The sequence below is a fragment of the Bos taurus genome, chromosome 6, assembly GCF_002263795.3.
Source record: "Bos taurus isolate L1 Dominette 01449 registration number 42190680 breed Hereford chromosome 6, ARS-UCD2.0, whole genome shotgun sequence".
NCBI lineage: Eukaryota > Metazoa > Chordata > Mammalia > Artiodactyla > Bovidae > Bos > Bos taurus.
Window position 1 is genome coordinate 20410948 of NC_037333.1, and position 19078 is coordinate 20430025.

Consider the following 19078-nt stretch of genomic DNA (forward strand, 5'->3'; position numbering starts at 1 on the left):
AGTGTAAACTCTGTAAGAATGCCCCACGCTGAAAATGCTCGCTGGGTTTGGCTATTAGGAGGTCATTAGTGACCTTTACCAAAGCAGTTTTACTGTAATGGTGAGGCCAGAAGCCAAATTGCCAAAGCTTGGGAGTTAATAGGTGCTGGGGACTGTGAAGAAGCAGAGCCTGTGAGTTTGTGCCTGTTATTTTCCAGAAAAAAATTTCTTTATAACGGGAATTGGTTTAACTGGAGAGAAAGAGATACTTAACAATGTCTTGAGGATGCACAAAGGTTGAATTTGTTTGAGATGAGGAAGAAGAATTCTTTCTGCAACACTGAACTTCCACTCAATGGATGGAGTGAGGTGACTCAATCACTCACTGTGTTAAGGCTGTTTTCTGGGTTTTAACACCTTTCAATGTTCAGGGAGACTGTAACTTAGGGCATATACATCCCCATAAAGAAGAACAAATATCAGTTCCCCCCTAAACCATGAGACATTTGGGTGTCAAAATATTTCATAACAATAATAGACCAAATTATGGGAAAACTGTGATTTGTATAGGTCATTTTTCCAACTCCAGAGAATAGGAGCTAGTCAGGTGATTGGAAAAAGGTCAGAAGCTGTATGTGACTGACCAGTTTAGATAAGCTCTCAACATTATCTGATGTTTATCAAGACTGAATTCCAAACCTGGAGGCTTGCCCAGCTGCACATCCTCCCTGGCTTATGCTTTTTCCGATAGGCAAATAAGTCAGGATCAGACAGTGGCAGATACCAGGCTATATGCATATTTATAACATTGCAAACTTGCCATCAAGCTGACTAAGTCAAATTAGGCACATAAGAAATGAAAAGTTTAGATGGAAGCTGATGTTTTTAGGATTCCAGGATGTGGCTCTGCCAGATCAGTGTGTTAATGAGAGAGAGCAGCTCACATTTCAGGAAGGAAAGCAGTCTTGTTGCCCTGACAAAGGCATCAATCCCTTGATGCGGGTTCTGTGCCTTGAGGAGCCCCTCCCCACAATCACCCCAATCCCCACCCCACACCCAAGAAGCACTCATCTGACTCATTGTAAAAATGCACTCAAGGTTAGGATACTGACTGTTTGATACCAGTAGCCTTTTCTGCACACTGCAGTAATTACTCTAGAAATACGTGGCTTCTGAATTCCCTTTAATGCACAGTTCTTTGTTCCTTTCTGCTCATGTCCTCTTTCGTTTTTGAGCCATTTCCTGTCTCTCCCTTCTCAATACTCTACAGAGTTTTCAACACCTCAGTAATTACCCCTTCTAATCTCTTTTTATCTAATGAACACAGAGCTAATTTTCCTCCCCTCGCTTCACAGTTATAAACATTGACAGTATTTATCATTATGTTGCCATTTCTGTACCTTTCCCAGCTCTGATAGTCTTTCTTATAATAAACTTGAAACCCTGAAAAATATTTCAGTGGCCTATAAGGAAATGGCAACCCACTCCAGTGTTCTTGCCTGGAGAATCCCAGGGATGGCAGAGTCTGGCAGGCTGCCGTCTATGGGGTCGCACAGAGTCAGACACGACTGAAGCGACTTAGCAGCAGCAGCAGCATCCTACAACAATTAATGTCCATGGCTAATTTTTGTCAGCTCTCTAGTTTTATGTCACTCTGCTTTGAATGTTTTAGATGCTACTGAGTAAATGGTTTCAAATTTCTCTTCCCTTTTGGCTCTAGGTCCTTCTCTTGGTCCATATAAACTGTCTTAGTCTGTTTGGGCTGCTGTAACAAAAATACCACAGGCTGAGTGGTTTAAACAACAGCATTTATTTCTCACAGTTCTGGAGGCTGAGAAGGCGATGGGCAAGATGCTGGCAGATTCTGAATCTGGTGAGAGCTCGGTTCCTATTCATAGGAATTTTACTGTGTCTTCACATGGCAGAAATAGTGGGAAAGCTCTCTTGGGCCTCTTCTATCAGGGCACTAATCCCATTCATGAGGGCCTCACCCTCCTGAGCTAATCACCTTCCATAGGCCCCACCTCCTAATATCATTACACTTGGGGTCAGAATTTCAACATATGCATTTTGGGGTCACGTAGACATTCAGTCCACAACATGAGCTGAATAGCTCGTGAGCATTTTAGGCTTTATTTTCTATGGCTTTTATATGCATTGACTTCTCTATCTGTATTAACATGTTCCTAGAATGGACTCATACCTCAGTCACTCATATTCTCATGTTTAGAATGATTGAGCAAGTCAGTTGTTCCAGGCTCAGTGAAAAGCCTATACCATATGTATTCCATTTGTTTTTTTTCTTACATAGCTGTCTCTCTATCTTAGGTCCCAGCCTGAAAATAAAACAGGACTTCACTTGTCAAAATGTGGAATGTAAGGAAAAATGTCAAGGCTCTTTCAAAGAGGATTTATGGTTGAAGCCCATCACATCACTGTTTTTCCAAGTGAAAAGCTCTCTCTCTTAATTCTTTCCTCTTTACCCACTAAGCTTAGAGGTCCTGTCTGCTTTTGTTCCTCTCTGTATGGGTGTTCAGTCATGTCTGATTCTTTGTGACCCTGTGGACTGGAGCCCACCAGGGAATTTTCTGTGGAATTTTACAGGAAAAATTACTGGAGTACTTTGCCTTTTCCTCCTCCAGGGCATCTTCCTGATACAGGGCTTGAGCCTGAGTCTCTTGCGTCTCCTGCATTGGCAGGTATATTCGTTACCACTGTGCCATTCCTCTCCCTTTGACTTTTACCACCCGAGCCAACACCTGGCTGCAGAGCTAGATGGGGGATTCTCTGTGACAGATGGCAGCCTCTCTCTCATCTCCCCATGCTTCCTGTGCACTGAGAAACTGACTCAGCCAAAGGCTAAGGAAGGGTTCTGGCTGTAGAACCCTCATCTTTTCATTGTCTGCACACAGCAGTTAACCTCCAAACAGACTTACTTCCTATTAAAAGCAACGTGTATCACACTCACCTTTCTGTCTGGTAAAGGAAGCTTATGCGGGGCTTTCCACTTGCACTTTCGATAAGACTAAGCTCCGTGAGAGACAGCTACATTGTGCCTTTGTCTCATTTGGGTGACACAAGGAAGGAAAGAGGTCCAACAAAGGAATATTCTGGGAAGAAAGTCTATTCCCTAATAGTTTCAGTTTATATATAGTACCTCAAGAGCCTCATGAATTTTAAAAAGGAGTTAATTTGGAAGCATGTACATATTTTATCTTCCAGAGATGTGGTGGTGGTGACTTTATTCAAAAACTCAGATAAAAGGATACTTTTAGGGCAGTAGCTGAGCAATTTACTGAAAGTATGTCTTTCACAGGGGAGTAAGCTCACAACAGAAAGGATCAAAGCAGCTGCAAGAAGACTCTGGTAGAGAGGGCTGTCTGGCCATTTAACACAGGGGACAGAGAAGTATTGGTGGTGTAAACTCATGAGATAGAGTGAAATTTGAGTCATTGAGGGAAGTTTTCTACTGCTGCCCAAAGAAATTCTGAGAAGCCCATTGTGGGAGAGAGAAGGAGACCTTCCTAGGTAAGTCAGACCTTAAGGAAGAGTGGGAAAAGTCAGAATCGGAGGTGACTCCCACAGCAATTTGTCCAGGATACTAAAATATGGCATCTGGAGAAGGGTGAGCCTGGGGTAGTGTCTCAGCTGTGGTCCAGTCCATTCCTGGTTACAGAGATGATGGGATGGGGCTGGTGGCTCAGGGAGCAATAACAGCCTCACTCATGAAAGTGGACAGACAGCAAAGGAGCTGACTCCTGGTCCTCACCCGTTAACTTCCCTAAGTGGTACCTGCAGAAGCATTGCTGCTTGTACAAGAAGAGAAACTTAAACCTATTCAGGTCAATTTAGCAAACATTTATTTGGCCCTTTATATATCAAATACTTTGTAAGATGCAGGAAAAGTCAGGGGGAGCAGCACGTGGTATTGCTTTCGGGTTGTGTTCTGGGATGTTTGCTGTTGTGAGGAGACCCTTGTTTTTTCATGAGGTGATGTGTGCAAGCCCTCACACAAATGGCCTCCAATTAAACTGACAAATTGATACAAGTTGCTGGTGAGGTACCAAGCATTCTATTTCCTGTCCAAACATCACAGATGGAGACTGTATGTAATAGAATATATTCAACCTGGTTACACTCTTAGGGAAACCTGAGAGCACCAAGTATCTATACTCTGGTTCTTGAGCTATTGGTGTCTTTAAAGACTTCTATAACTGCACACCCTTGTAGTAACGAGACTGAAGGGTAAGGCTGTTTGAGGGCTTTCAGATGACTTACTTATGGCTGGGAAGTCTCCAAGTTCAAAGGGTACAGAGACAAAACAATTAGAATTACATAAACAGAAACAGTGTCAAGCTTGGCACAGAAACTGAAGGAAACAAAACAGTCATAGCGAAAAGTGAAAATCTTGCTTTAGATAGTACTGAAATAACGGTCATGTTTCTGACCACTTTCCCCTATTTCTACTACATTGAGGTTTTTTTCTTTTTTGTTTTTTTAAGAGTTCTTTTTCACTCCACAAAGACGAAGGAACGTATCCAAGGACATAGGACCCTGTACTGGAGCCAGGGTTGGAGCACAGATATTTTTGGCTCCAATTCTCTGCTGAGTCCATTAGACTATGTCTCCTCTTAGTTCTATTATTTGATTTTCTGTTCTCTGTGTGTTTACATACTCAAAGTGATAAAATATATTTTTGTTCTTATGTTACTAATGCAGTAGAGGTATTTTTCAATTTTGCTGAACTACAATTCGCAAAATATGGCAAATAACTGCTTTCAACAAAATGTTTTCAAGGCATGCCTTGAAATGGGAGTTAAAAATAGGAATGCAAATGCTAATAACGGTATTGATAAAAGAAACTCTGGCTTCAAAAGCGAGAAATTCAATTAGAAAAGAGAGTGAAAGTATTTGAGGAAAATACAATATATGAGAGTACTAATGGAAAATTCAGTTTCACAGCATTATTACAAATTAGATAAAGTTTTCCACAACATAGTTCCCTGTAGATCAGCTAAGATAATAGGGGAATGGTTTGGGGACTGTCAGTTCTCTTTGACTCTAGAAATTACATCCTAAAACTTTGATCATGTTGATATTTGTAAACAATGAAAATCAGGAGTATGTACTCAAGGGTTTACCCACTCGACCCAGCTTCTCAATACTCAGACACTCATGCTGAGCCTAAACTTCATCCATCTGCGTTTGAAAGAGGTTAATGGCTCCGTCTGTATTTTAAGATCCTCTAAGGTACAAGTGAAAAACCTAGACAGCATATTCCAAAGTGACAAAGGACCATCACTTTGCTGACAAAGGACCATATAGTCAAAGTTATGCTTGTTCCTGTAGTCATGTATGGACGAGAGAGTCCAACCATAAAGAAGGCTGCGTGCTGAAGAACTGATGTTTTCAAACTGTGGTGTTGAAGACTCTTGAGAGTCCCTTGGACAGTAAGGAAGTCAACCAGTCAATCCTAAAGAAAATCAACTGTGAATATTCGTTGGAAGGATGGGTGCTGAAGCTCCAATACTTTGGCCACCTGATGCAAAGAGCTGAATCATTGAGAGAGACCCTGATGCTGGGAAAGAGTGAAAGCAAAAGAAGAGGACAGCAGAGAATGAAATGGTTAGATAGCACCACCGACTCAATGGACATGAATTTGAGCAAACTCCAGGAGATAGTGGAGGAAAGGGAAGCCTGGCATGTATCCAACTCAGTCCACAGGGTTGCAGAGTTGGATACAACTTAGTGACTGAACAACGACGACAGATATACAGGTAGGTCTAGATATATAGACAAGAGCATTATGACATGAAAGTAATTTTTATTGGGTTTTGCCCAAAGGAGCTCAAAGTATTTATTAGAGTATCTGTTACTAATTTTCACAGCAACTCTGTAAGGGAAAACCATCATTACTGTCATCAACATTTTCAGAAAAATATACTCTTAAACTCTGTAGAACTTAAGAAAGCCACTGTGTCCATCTGAACAGTGCTTACAATCTAAGAGAGCCTGATAACTTAAACCTTATGGATGTCAAAGCCACTTACAGTAATGAAATGTTAAGTGCCCTCCAGAGGCACTGTATTCTCCTTTTTTAGAAAACACATTCCACTTAATAACTGGAATCTTGATATTTTATATTTTGATATAAAGCTGCTTACTCTGGATCTTTCCTCAAAGGACATGGAGTTCAGTCCATCACTAAACTTTATGGAAAAGACCTGAACTTTTATCCCTGAAGACCTTATGAGCCAGAAATGTTCATATCAGATAGGAGTTTTCATATAGTATGAACAATTGCCCATAGTTAGAGTAGGGATATCAGGATAAAGATTTTTGAATACATATAGATATTTGGAATTCTTTTATATGCTGCATATAAATAATACTATGTATTTAAAAAGAGAGCTGGGTGAGGACTAATTCTTAAGCCAGCCTTTTAAAAAGTATATATTTAGGAACACTAGTTGCGTAACACACTCTTGAAATAAAAGGTCAATAAATTTGGTAAAGTCTTTGTGACTGTTCTCTTAGATATTAACCATATACAATGGTATATTAAAGACTCTGAGATGTCTTTAAGAAACATGTTGTAACCTTATAAAACCTGTCCAAACTTATTTTAACACCAAATTATTTTTCATGTTGTATCGATAAGAAACAAACACTAGGAAAATAAACTCAATTCATTTCCTCTGAGCATTTACCAAGTTAGGTATATTCCCTCTACACTGGGGGAGGTATGTTAGCCATGGTACTTGAACTCAACAAGATCACAATCTAGAAGATATACTGTATTTTGTTTATGACATTAAAAATTTTTAAAGGTTGTACAAAATTATAAACGCTAAATTCCAAATGACTGAGAAAGTCAAGAACATGCCTTGGAAGTTGAAAGTAGTTAAGGAAGTAGTTTTTTAACAGGAGGTTGGTGTCATCTTTGAATTGTTTGTATCTTCTAAATGCACGTTGAAACCTAATTTCCAATGTGATGGTACTAGGTGGTGGAGACTTTGTAAGATACAGCCTTCATGAATGCAATTGGTACCTATATAAAAGATCCCAGAGCACTCCCTGGCCTCTTTTGCTAGGTGTGACACAGAAAAGACAGCCATTTATTGTCTAGAAAACAGGCCCTCACCAAGCACTGAATCAGCCAGCACCTGGATTTTGGACTTTTGAGTCTTTATAACTTTGAGAAATAAAGTTTTGTGGTTGATAAGTCACCTAGTCTTGGTGGGTTTTCAGCCACCCATTCTATCAGCCTGAATGGACTAAGTCAGGTGGACAGTCTGGGGTTATGCAGGAAGGAGCACAGCAGTCAGAGTGTGTGGGAGTGGGAGCTGGGGAGGTGAAGGAAGCTGAGCATAGTATTCCATCTTACAACAATGAGTAAGGACTGCCTGATTGACCATATGTATGCTTTGAAAGGACAGGTTAAAGAAAATAGACTTTATTCCCCAATCATAGACTTAGCTGTACCAGTAGGTACTTAGATTTCCCCTCATAGACACCAGCGTGCCTGCTACCACCACCTTTGCTTTTCGTTGAAAGATAGCCTCCAGCTCTGTTCATTTCCTCTCGGATTCCTCACCTCTCTGTCCAGGCACATCCACCAGATCTGAAGAAGTGGAGCAGAAATACAACTGAAGACCTACAAACCATATATCAAAATACTTAAAAATAGTAAAGTGGGAAAACTGTTAAACAGAATGTGTTCTGTCCTCCTGCACTGACAAATATGCAGTCACAGAAACCTTCAAGGCCAGGTTCCCATTTTGAATTCTTGCAGTCGGCAGATTCTAAAAGCAGTCCCTGTGATGAGCTGAGTTGTGTCCTCTTAAAATTCCTATCTTGAAGACTTGACTCCCAGTATTTCAGAATGTAACTGTACTTGGAGATGGTGACTGTAAAGAGAGAATTAAGTCAAAATGAGGTCTTTCAAGAGGCCCTAATCCAATATGATTGGCATTCTTGTAAGAAGAGGCCATTAGGACCCAGACATGTACAAGCAGAAGATTACACAGGGCCAGGGTGGTCATCTCCAAGTCGATGAGAGAAGCCTTCAAAGAAACCCACTCTTCTGACACACTGACCTCAGACTTTCAGCCTCCAGAGAAAACTGTGAGAAAATACATTTCTATTGTTTAAGTCCCCAGTCTGTGGTACTTTGCCACAGCAGCTGGAGTACTAACATGCCTGGCCCTAATCCTCAGAACCTGTAAATACAATGAGACATCACTTATCAGGTAAGTTTGTAGGGCACAGATGACCTTAAAATAGGGCTATTGTGCTAGATTTTCTTGATGAGCCAAAGTAATCCCATGATCCAAGAGAAAGACATGGAACTTTCTCTGCTGGCTGAAGAGGAAGTCAGACAGATGGAAACTCCATGAACTGTTGCTGGTCTGAAGATAGAGGGGCCATGTGAAGAGGCATGCTGGGGGCCATAAAGAGCTGAGAGAATGGCCCCTGAATGACAGTCAGAAGGGAATGGGGAATGGGGGCTTAAGTCTCACAATCATGGGAAATTGATTTCTGCTCAAACCTAAGTGAGCTTGAAAGCATATCCTTTCCCAAATCCTCGGTAAGACCCTAGCCAGCCAACACCATAGCTGTGGCCTTATGAGACCCTCCACAGAAAACCCATGCAGGCCTACTGGGACTTCTGAGCAAAAAACTGTGAGATAATAAATTCATATTTTAAATTGGTAAGTTAGTAGTAATTGGTTTATGCAGCAATTGAGCACTACTACAACATCCTTAGAGTTTTAGCTCAGCACAGGAGAATAGTGGGCCTATCGCTCATACCCTTTTTCTCCCTACCCGTAGCTCCATCCCTCACTGAGAAGTCTGGGACACTTGGACATACATGTTCCAACTTTAGCTTCCCCCTTTGGAAACACCTTTTACCTGGACCTAGACCTGTACAAATTTGTCTCCTGGCTCCACCAGGAGGCCAGAGTCAGGAAGGACGCCCACTCAAGCCCCAGAAGCAGACTCTGGGCTATCTGTGAAGGAATTATCAAGGTCACAGGTACCTGGAGTGTAGTTCAAGTTAAGGAATGAAAAGCTCTTCATGGGTAACTGTCCTGGCCTGTGGACTTCTTGCTGGGTGATGAGGATGGAGAATCAGGATGGGACCTCAAATTGCAGGACATCATTAACAGGGTCTAATGATGATACAGTCCTTAGTGGTTTTGAAATCTCAAAAAAAAAACAAAAAAAACTAGAATTCCCATACAAGATAGGTTAAGAAACTTCATTAGGATGGAAAGCTAATTGAACTTTTTCCTTTTAAGTCGGAGGAATAATATGATAAAGTTAAATATGAGTTCTCTTTAATTTGAAGTTAGGTATAAGTTGGATTTGATGTGAAAGAGATTGAAGGAAGAATTTCCAGATGAGAATGCATTGCAGTTATTTGAACCCAAGGTGATGTTGGAAGTAATGATGAGAATACAGTTAAAAATATAGATGGAAAATATATTTTTTGAATTTTAAATGTTGCAACTGGAAATGTTCTATATGCAGTTAATACTATGAAATAGGGGTTCAAGAAAAGATCAGCACAGAGAGAAAAAGACACTTTACTATAATTAACATTGTGAGAATACCTCAAATTGTTAAAAGAGTGTAAAATTTTCCAGGGGTATGGGTGTGTCCGGAAGGGGTTGGGAAGAACCCTTAGAAGACCATCAAAGATCAGGCACAGAATAAGGCAAATCTGGAGACAAAATAAAAAAGAGAAAGAGCATGTTCAGAATGAAAGGCGTTTCTAGAATTTTCTTGTGGAAATGGATCAGAGTAAAAGAAAAGGTGAGGCTCTGAGCCAGATGAATGTAATCCTCTCTTTCCTTCCAAGATATGCTTCTCTTTTGCACTTCTTGCCTCTGAACCAACTTCTGATTCTCTTTATGCTGTTCTAACCTTGAGTTAATAACCTCACTTGGATTTTCTGTCTCTGAGCTGGTTCCTGTACACTGACTCTTCTTCCTCACAGGCAAGTCCTAGACTCATAGTTTTTGGTCTTATCTTTACCCTGATTTCTCCCCCGTTAAAGCTGATTGTATTTAAAATCCAAGCAACACTGGGTGGTCCTCAAGGTTAAATGCAGCAATGAGGAGAATAATATTTAGGGGAAGGAGTAAGAGATGAGGTAATCATCACTGGCCTTAATATCTCTTGCAAGAAATAGTAAAAGGAAAATCAATGGATAAATAAATCATATAACCTTAGTCTTATCACTTTGTATTATTGATTTTCTAGGGAATTTTAAGAGTGTTCAATCTGAAAATTAATTTGGTGCTCATTATTTGGAGGAAGAAGGTAGAGTCAGATTTCAGGGACCTTTGTCATTACATTTCTGACTTCTGTCCTCTCAGAATGTAAAAAATGACCCCAATTTCATTGATTTCGCAGGGGAGAGAGTAAAAATATTGCATGAATACTTAGTAGAAGACTCTATGAGTGTTTCTATAATCAAGATCTCAATCTTATACACTGGGCTGTCATGAATGCATACAGATTTATTGAATGCTTACTATACCAGAGACTATTCTATGTGCAGGGTTTAGAGTGCCAACAAGAATTATGAAATTCCTGCCCTCAGGGAGTTTACATTTTAGGAATGTAGGACAAGCAAATCAAACATGAAAACAAACAAAATGCTTTCTAATACAGAAATCACCCATCTCATAGTTTAAAATCCAAATTGTTTTTTCATGTGCTCTCCAAATTTATTCTAACGGTAACATTTTTCTAATCTTAACAGCAACAAAACTTTTCCATGAATTTTAAACCTAGCCTGATAACTGGATCTTTGTTAGATGTTGTTTATTTGCTTCCCCATGACTGTAGAGTTAGTTTCTAGCAAGTGTTTGATTTACTAAGTAACCTAATCAGGGACCTGGGAGAATCATTACTCTGTTATTAGCAAAGAAATCTATTGGTCTCTATATCTTGTCATTTTCACCTTTTTGATGGATCTAGAATCATCCTTGTCTACTTCAATTCCATGGTTACTTAACTGAACGGGCATTATACACTGCTTTGGGTTATTTCACTACTAACTGGTCTCTCTGCTTCCCAAATTAAGTGAGTCTCTACAATTCACACCTTACCCAGAATGACCTTAAAGCTCCAATATGATCATGTCATTTCCTCGGTATCTTTCAAAGACTTCTTGTCAACCAAGGATAAGGTGTAAACAGTCATCATTTGGCTTGCACAGCTTTTTGTGACCTAGGCCTGTTCAACTGACCAGGCTCAGTCCCACCATTTTCTTCCTCCTCCTCCACTCTGATTCAGCTGCGCCAGTGATCCTATGACTGGAAAGAACCGAGACTTTAGAGATGCTTTGGACTTAGTTTCAAACCAGGCTCTAACATGTCAGACATTTGGTGGGCTACTTAAAACTTTCCTTGGCTCCGTTTTGTCTTCTCTATGATGAATGCCATATCACCTGCTTCATTCTATTGTTGTGAGAACCGTATAAGTTATGTTAACTTGATACTTATGTACTTGTACATTAAATATCTAACACACAGTAAATGCTTTACGTGATAGCTGTTATTAGGATTACTCACCCTTTATCTACCATATTCTTTCTCCAACGTTCACCTGTTCATAAAATAGGCTTAATTCTTTCTTCAGAATTTATCACAGACATAGTCTTCTCTGAATTAACATTAATTAAACTTAACAAGAATTAAGTTCTTAATTCTATTTGTATAACCTTCATCAAGTAACAGTTCCTCAGATCTTCAGTTTTATCATCTGTGCAATGAGGATGAATCCCTATCTTATGAGTTTCTGTAAGTGTTAAATCATTTTTGGAAAGGACAAATACCTCTATGCCTTCTTTCCCAACACCAAAAAGGTTCTCTCTCTCTCTTACTTTTCCTCTCCATTTCTTCAGTGTTTTTATTGATTCAAAATTAAAGAAAAGCTGATTGTATTTTACTAAACTATAGGTTTATTATTTGTCCCTTTAAACTTTCTGTGAAAGCCTGTGAATTATTTCTTTCTATATTTCTTTCAGAAATAGGAAGACTTTTGTTTATATCTGGTAGAATCAAGGTATGAGTCAATATGCATTTTTGTGTTTATATTCGCCAAATATAAATGCATGGTGCTTCGTAAAAAACTGCACCATCAGAGCCTACCACCCATGGAAATATTCATGTGTAGCAGATGGAATTAATGCAGATGATCAAATTTTGTGTTAGATATTGTCAAAAGAAGTACACGTCCTGTCTAGGGTGAGAAATACCTGCTTTCTCTTGAAAAAAGAGATTAAATTATTTAGAAAAGGTTCTATTAAGGATGATGGGCCAGCCCTGGAAAAGACACATTGCTTCAGCTCATGAGCAGAAAAAATTTTAAATAGGCACCTTTAAAAATTACTACACGGTTATATCTATAAATATGCACAAGATATGCTTTGATCATTACTTTTTTTTAAATTTTATTTTATTTTTAAACTTTACATAATTGTATTAGTTTTGCCAAATATCAAAATGAATCTATCACAGGTATACATGTGCTTTTAAAATAATAAGTACACAATGGTGTAAGGTTGAATTTGCAATTGTGGTATTTATACATTTCATTTTTGTTTGTAATATCCTATCTTCATTTGTAATTTGCAAATACATTCCTTTGCAAACTCTCCTGACAAAACTTCAAAATCTCCGCACAACTATGTTAACTTGAATAATATGAACTATGTGAATGTTCCTGTTGGGAGATGAACAGGATTGATAAAAGATCTTCCTAGATTTTCAATAATGAGAGGAGTGCTTATACTGCAGAAATTTCTTGTATAACCTAACAATTAGCCACTAAATGAAATCTACAGTAGGCAACCCACAGTCTCATTTCCATCTGCCTCTTTCTTCCTAAACACAATTGTCTTCAATTAGTTCTTATTCTGTGTGTTTTTAGGATCATATAGAAGTGCTTCATTTTTTGATACAATATGGAATATTGCAGCTTTAACCCCATTGGTTGAGGTGTGTCTATAATAAACTTGTGAGTTTATAGGTGTTATATGAGCAACCAATTGCTGATAAGTTACTGTGTACTATATAGCCTTATAAAAGGTTTAGTTTTCTTTCAAAATCTTTGCAAACTAGGCCATGCTGAATGATTTTTTGAATGAGTTGACTCATCTTTGGCTGTTTTCACACACACATACTCCTGCAAGAGATGAGTCACCAAGATGAGTGGACCTTGAGCACAGACTGAAGCTCTGCCAAGGTAAATATCAAGCCAAATAAATCAGCATTTCTCAGCTGGGTTGCCTGTAGACTAAGGAAGAATAAGCTACACAGACTCCCTCAAATCTCACTGAACATAGAGGAGAGGGAAGCTCCGGGGATGGGGAAATCATGACACAGCCAATCAAATCATTCTGGATTGGAAAGGCTGAGAGAAGCTAGAAGATAGAAAATGCCATAAAAATGCGTCAAGTTAATTTCACGCTTTCCCACCTTCAACTTTTGCACAAATTAAATTTAATGCTCCTCAGCCTGACTGGTCTGCAATGCAAAAATGGTACCACATTGGTTGGGGCTGATGGAGATAAAAAGAGTTCAGTGTTATTTACAAAATAGTAAGAAAATATTTATTCTGTGATTATGAGTAGTTTCACAGTAATTAAAATGTCCTCTCCTCCTCTTTCTAAATGTACTGAAATTATTGTAATTCACACAGCATTGACATTAAATCATTTACTGTTCCTTGATATGAGATACTAAGTTAAGGTAACCAAATAGTTCAACCTCTCTTAATTTCCATTTCAACATAGAAGTGAAGGATTTTGCTCATTAGATGATAATCTTTGGCACTTTTCTGTTCTAACTCTTTCAAATTTTTAAAATTGGTGACTATCTCAAAGTAGATGTTAGAATAAAATGCCACAGGACAGGAAGATGTAGTGTGTGCATGGCCTATAACGTATGTTAACTAGATGTTAATTAGAATTTATTACAATGATCATTTTGCAATATGTATGAATATCAAATCACTGTTGTACACTTTTAATACAATGTTACATGTCAATTATACCTCAATTAAAAAAAAATCCACAGAACAAGGAGATGTCCCTGTATGTCCATAGCCTAGACTGTATCTGGAAACAGACACATTTCATCTTTTTAAAAAATTTTTTATTTTATATTGATGTATGCTGCTGCTTCTGCTAAGTTGCTTCAGTCGTGTCCAACTCTGTGCGACCCCATAGATGGCAGCCCACCAGGCTCCCTCATCCCTGGGATTCTCCAGGCAAGAGCACTGGAGTGGGTTGCCATTTCCTTCTCCAATGCATGAAAGTGAAAAGTGAAAGTGAAGTCTCTCAGTCGTGTCCGACTCTTCACGACCCCATGGACTGTAGCCTACCAGGCTCCTCCATCCATGGGATTTTCCAGGCAAGAGTACTGGAGTGGGGTGCCATTGACTTCTCTGATATTGATGTATAGTTGATGTATAATGTTGTGTTAGGTTGACACATTTTTAATAAACATTGCTGACGGAGAAGGCAATGGCAACCCATTCCAGTACTCTTGCCTGGAAAATCCCATGGACGGAGGAGCCTGGTAGGCTGCAGTCCATGGGGTCGCTAAGAGTCAGACACGACTGAGCGACTTCACTTTCACTTTTCACTTTCATGCATTGGAGAAGGAAATGGCAACCCACTCCAGTGTTCTTGCCTGGAGAATCCCAGGGATGGGGGAGCCTGGTGGGCTGCCGTCTATGGGATCTCACAAAGTCGGACACGATTGAAGCGACTTAGCAGCAGCAGCAGCAGCAACATTGCTGACACCCGTCTTCACAAAACAAACCCCAACTAACCAAACCCACACAGGACACCCGCAGTAGTTGTTGTTCAGTCAGTAAGTCGTGTCTAACTCTTTGTGGCGCCATGGACTGCCTCACACCAAACCTCTCTGTTCTTCACTGTCTCCCAGGGTTTGCTCAGATCCATTGAGTCGGTGATGCCATATAACCATCTCATTCTCTGACACCCCCTTCTCTTCCTGCCTCAGTCTTTCCCAGCATCAGGGTCTTTCCCAGTAAAGTTGGCCCTAAATAGTATTCGAGTGTTTGACTTTTGATATTTATGAGAAAATCACAAACAAGTGTATTCTGCATTTGCATTTCTTCTTCTACTTCTCTGGCCTGACTTACCAAGGTATTCTGAAGAGTTTTAGTGGCTTAAGGAAAAGTCTAGATTCATTCCTTCAGGAATGAGGAAATGATAGAAACTCTTAGGAAATATGTATATTGTAAGAGCTGGGTCAAGGAAGGAACCTGGTAGAGTTGTCAAAATGTATTTGTTTTGTCCATTTTTCATCTTAGTTAACACACTCCTCCTGTGCTTATACACTCCCAGAACATTTTTTCCTACTTTATCTTAAAATATGGTTATGTTCCTAATAACTCTTGAGAGAAGCTTTTTCCCAACAGTGACTCCTGTGTAACCCACTGGTCTTGGGATGGTGAGTTAAAGCTGAAGTCAAAAGTTGCATTTTTGCTGGTGGCCTTCACTGGGTTCAACTGACTATGCTCTAATATTATTTTTTTGTTGAGGCAGAAGAGGAGGTAAGAGTTTTTTTATTTTAATATTTTCCCAGCCTGGGAATGGATATAAGGGCATTGGAGATATAAATGCAGACACTGGGTTGCTGTAGCCTGAGTCTTTGCTTCCCACTGCAAGGACCCTCTTACAAGGAGAGGTGAAGGCAGTGAACCGAACCCCAGGAGAAGGTGGATGAAAGGCAAGAGAAAGTGTGATCACTTCAAATGAAACTAAACCTTCTTCCGTCGATGATGCTTAAAGGTGCCTTGATGATTTTGTTTACTGCAACATCTCTATCAAGTATGACATGAATCTCAAAAATTTCATCTGTTCAGTAAGAATTATAGGGAATGCATACACTCTTGCCTTAAGCAATCTTAACGCATTTGTGGAAAAGTATTTTTCTTTATGCAAAGTATCTTTGAAAAAAATAATTTACTTTTTCCCTGAATATTATTTTGTTCTTTTTTCCCCTAAGCCTCCCCTTAAAATCTTGCAGCTAAGCTAACAACCTGGCTTTCTCTGCTGGAATCCATGCCCCTCCCTGTGCCCCCTAACCCAGACTCTTGGTCTGTAGACTCTCTTTTTCTTTCTCTCTTCCTTCCTCATCCTCACTGCCATCTCATGGACTGGTGGCCCTTTAATCATCTTTATTTATTAAAAAAATTAATTGATTTATTTTAATTGGAGGCTAATTACTTTACAATATTGTAGTGGGTTTTGCCATACAAAAAATTAAATTATGGCTAATTGAATTAACATGATTGACATGAATCAGCCATGGGTGTACATGTGTTCCCCATCTTGACCCTTCCTCCCACCTCTCTCCCCATCCCTCAGGGTCATCCCAGTGCACCAGCCCTGAGCACCCTGTCTCATGCATCGAACCTGGACTGGCAATGTGTTTCACATATGGTAATCATCATTTTAAAACATGCTCAGATAGCTCTGTGAAACTTTCTCTGTCTGTCCTAGAAGAGTTAATTGCCTCATCATTTGTGCTCCCGGAGCACCACAGAAACCCTCCTGTTACCACTTATTTAATTGTGTTGTGAGAATCTGCTCGCATCTGTTTCTCCCACAGGACTGTAAATACCCTTCAGGGCGTGACTGTGCCTTTGTCAACTTTGCATCACTAGTGTCCAGCCTAGTACCTAGACACTTGATAAATGTTTGATAAATGAATGAATCAAGAGCAGGATAAAAGGGAGTAAAGCAGAGAGCAGTATAAAAGAATGCGAGCGGGAATATAAAGTACAGCATAAAAGGCTGTCTGCTGCCCTACTGTCCCTCCCCACGTCCCCTGGGGGAGATGGGAGGGAGTACCAACGTGGACGACATGCAGCAACTTTGAAGAGGAAGCTGGAACTGGTCAACAGGATGCTGCAAAGCAAGTAAAATCACTGATCTGGTGGACTCTGGCCAGGAGAGAGAGGTTCTCATATGCCTGTGTGATAAAGGACTGGGGATTTTAAAAGCACTTAGGTATGTTTATAACTTGTGGATACAGTGGTGATCTGGAAGAAGTGACAATAATAATGATAAGATGCCAGTTATGAACTACCTACGATGTGGCAGATGTCTACTGTGCTAGGTAATTTTCTACATTATCAGTAATCATCGCAAGATCCCTGTATCTTTTTCACAGATTTATAGACAAGGGGGAGGGGGACACTAAGGAAGTTCACTTTGGGTCACATAACTGTTAAGTTTTGGAACAGTCCAACCTGGTTCCATCAAATGAGTCCATTATCAACTGTTGCCAGAGATCCAGGAAACGTTCCTAGAAATCAAAAATTAAACCATCACCCATGCAGCACAGTGGATTACCTCTAAAATGTCTAATTCTAATTATCACTGGATTCCTATGATCTGCTGCTTTTTGCCCAAAGAACTTCAGAAAGACCTTAGTCATGTCTTACCAGTGTTCCATTAGAACTTTGGCCAAAGGCTACGTTTGGCCAGAATCACCACGCTTACAGGATTTTAGAAGCTTTAACCTGCAGAAGCATTAATACAAAATACAACATTCCTCCAGAGTTTCATTTAGAATCCTCAGAAGGAAAAAATGCCTCATGCCTCACTCCGCACCCCTCATGCCCCCACCTTGGCCAAAGTCATCATGAGAGTCTTTGCTGCCTGTTGCTCTCACACCTCCTCATTCTAGGGCTGTCATGTGGTTCTTCCCAGATTCTTTCTCCACTTCTTTATTCCCTCCTAAACATTTTCTTTCCTTCCTCTGATACCTCCGTATCATGGTAAACAAAGCTTCCCACATTTCTCTTCAAAGAAAGCTCCTTCACTTTCCTCTTTATCCAAAGCTGGAATCTCCCTTAAGGACACACACTTTTCTCCTATACTCATCGCTGGAGGCCAATGGCTGATGCTCTCAGACAAGAGCTACTGGTGAGGGCTGCCCCATCTCATCAGTTCCCATCACTCCAATCAAGCTGTCACTCTCAGGCTTTGTCACAAATCTCTGCTCCCACTGGCTAGTCTTTATTCTTCACTCTGATTTTTATAATCTTCCTTGAAGACAAGAGCAGTTTTTCATATCTTTGACTTCTCTTCAGCAATTGGCAATTCTATAGATACTCAGAATTTTTTTCTACAAATATTAAAGACAAAAATAGCAAAATCTATTTTTATTGAGACTTCTTTTCCTCTCATCACCTACTTCTGCTCACAATCAATCTGGTGGTGTTCTTTTCACCTATTTATTTATTTTTGTTATTTAATTTTAGTCTCATGCATTTAGAGCACTTAAGATTAAAATTTCCATCCAATTTCTTCTTAAACGCCATCTCAAAGTTTTGATATGAAGTACTGTCATTATTCAGTTCAAAATTATCATTTTAGGTCTGATTTTGTTTTGATCAATGGATTTTTAGAAGTGGTATCAATTTTGAACCTGTATTTTCTTTATAATTTATGCAACTTTGTTTGTTCTTGTTTGTTTTTTTTTCTCTCTTTCTTTTTCTTCTTCTTTTTTTAACATTGTATTTTTGAAATTCCAAACTCTAGATTTTTAACTTTTGCTTTTTGGTATTAGTTATCAATTTTGTACCTATATTTTCTTTATAATTTTCGTGACCTTGTTTGTTTTTGTTTGTTCATTTTTTCTCTTTCTTTACCTTCTTCTTTTCTTTAATATTATATTTTTGAAATTCCAAACTCTAGATTTTTAATTTTTGCTTTTATGTATTTGTTACCAATTTTGTACCTTTAAGAACCCAATTTTCAGTACCCATTTTTCACTAGGGAGCGAGATTACTGGCTTGACTGCTCTCTCTCCCTTTGGACTCTCCTTTTTCTCCACCAGGTCGCCTGTGTCTCCTCCCTTAACCCCTCTCTACTCTACCCAACTGTGTGAATTTCTGTGTGTTCCAGATGGTGGAGAACACTTAGGGAACTGATTACTGGCTGGATCTGTCTCCCTCCTTTTCATTCCCCCCTTTTAACCTCCTGGCCACCTCTGTCACCTTCCTCCTTCTTCTCTTCTCTGTATAACTC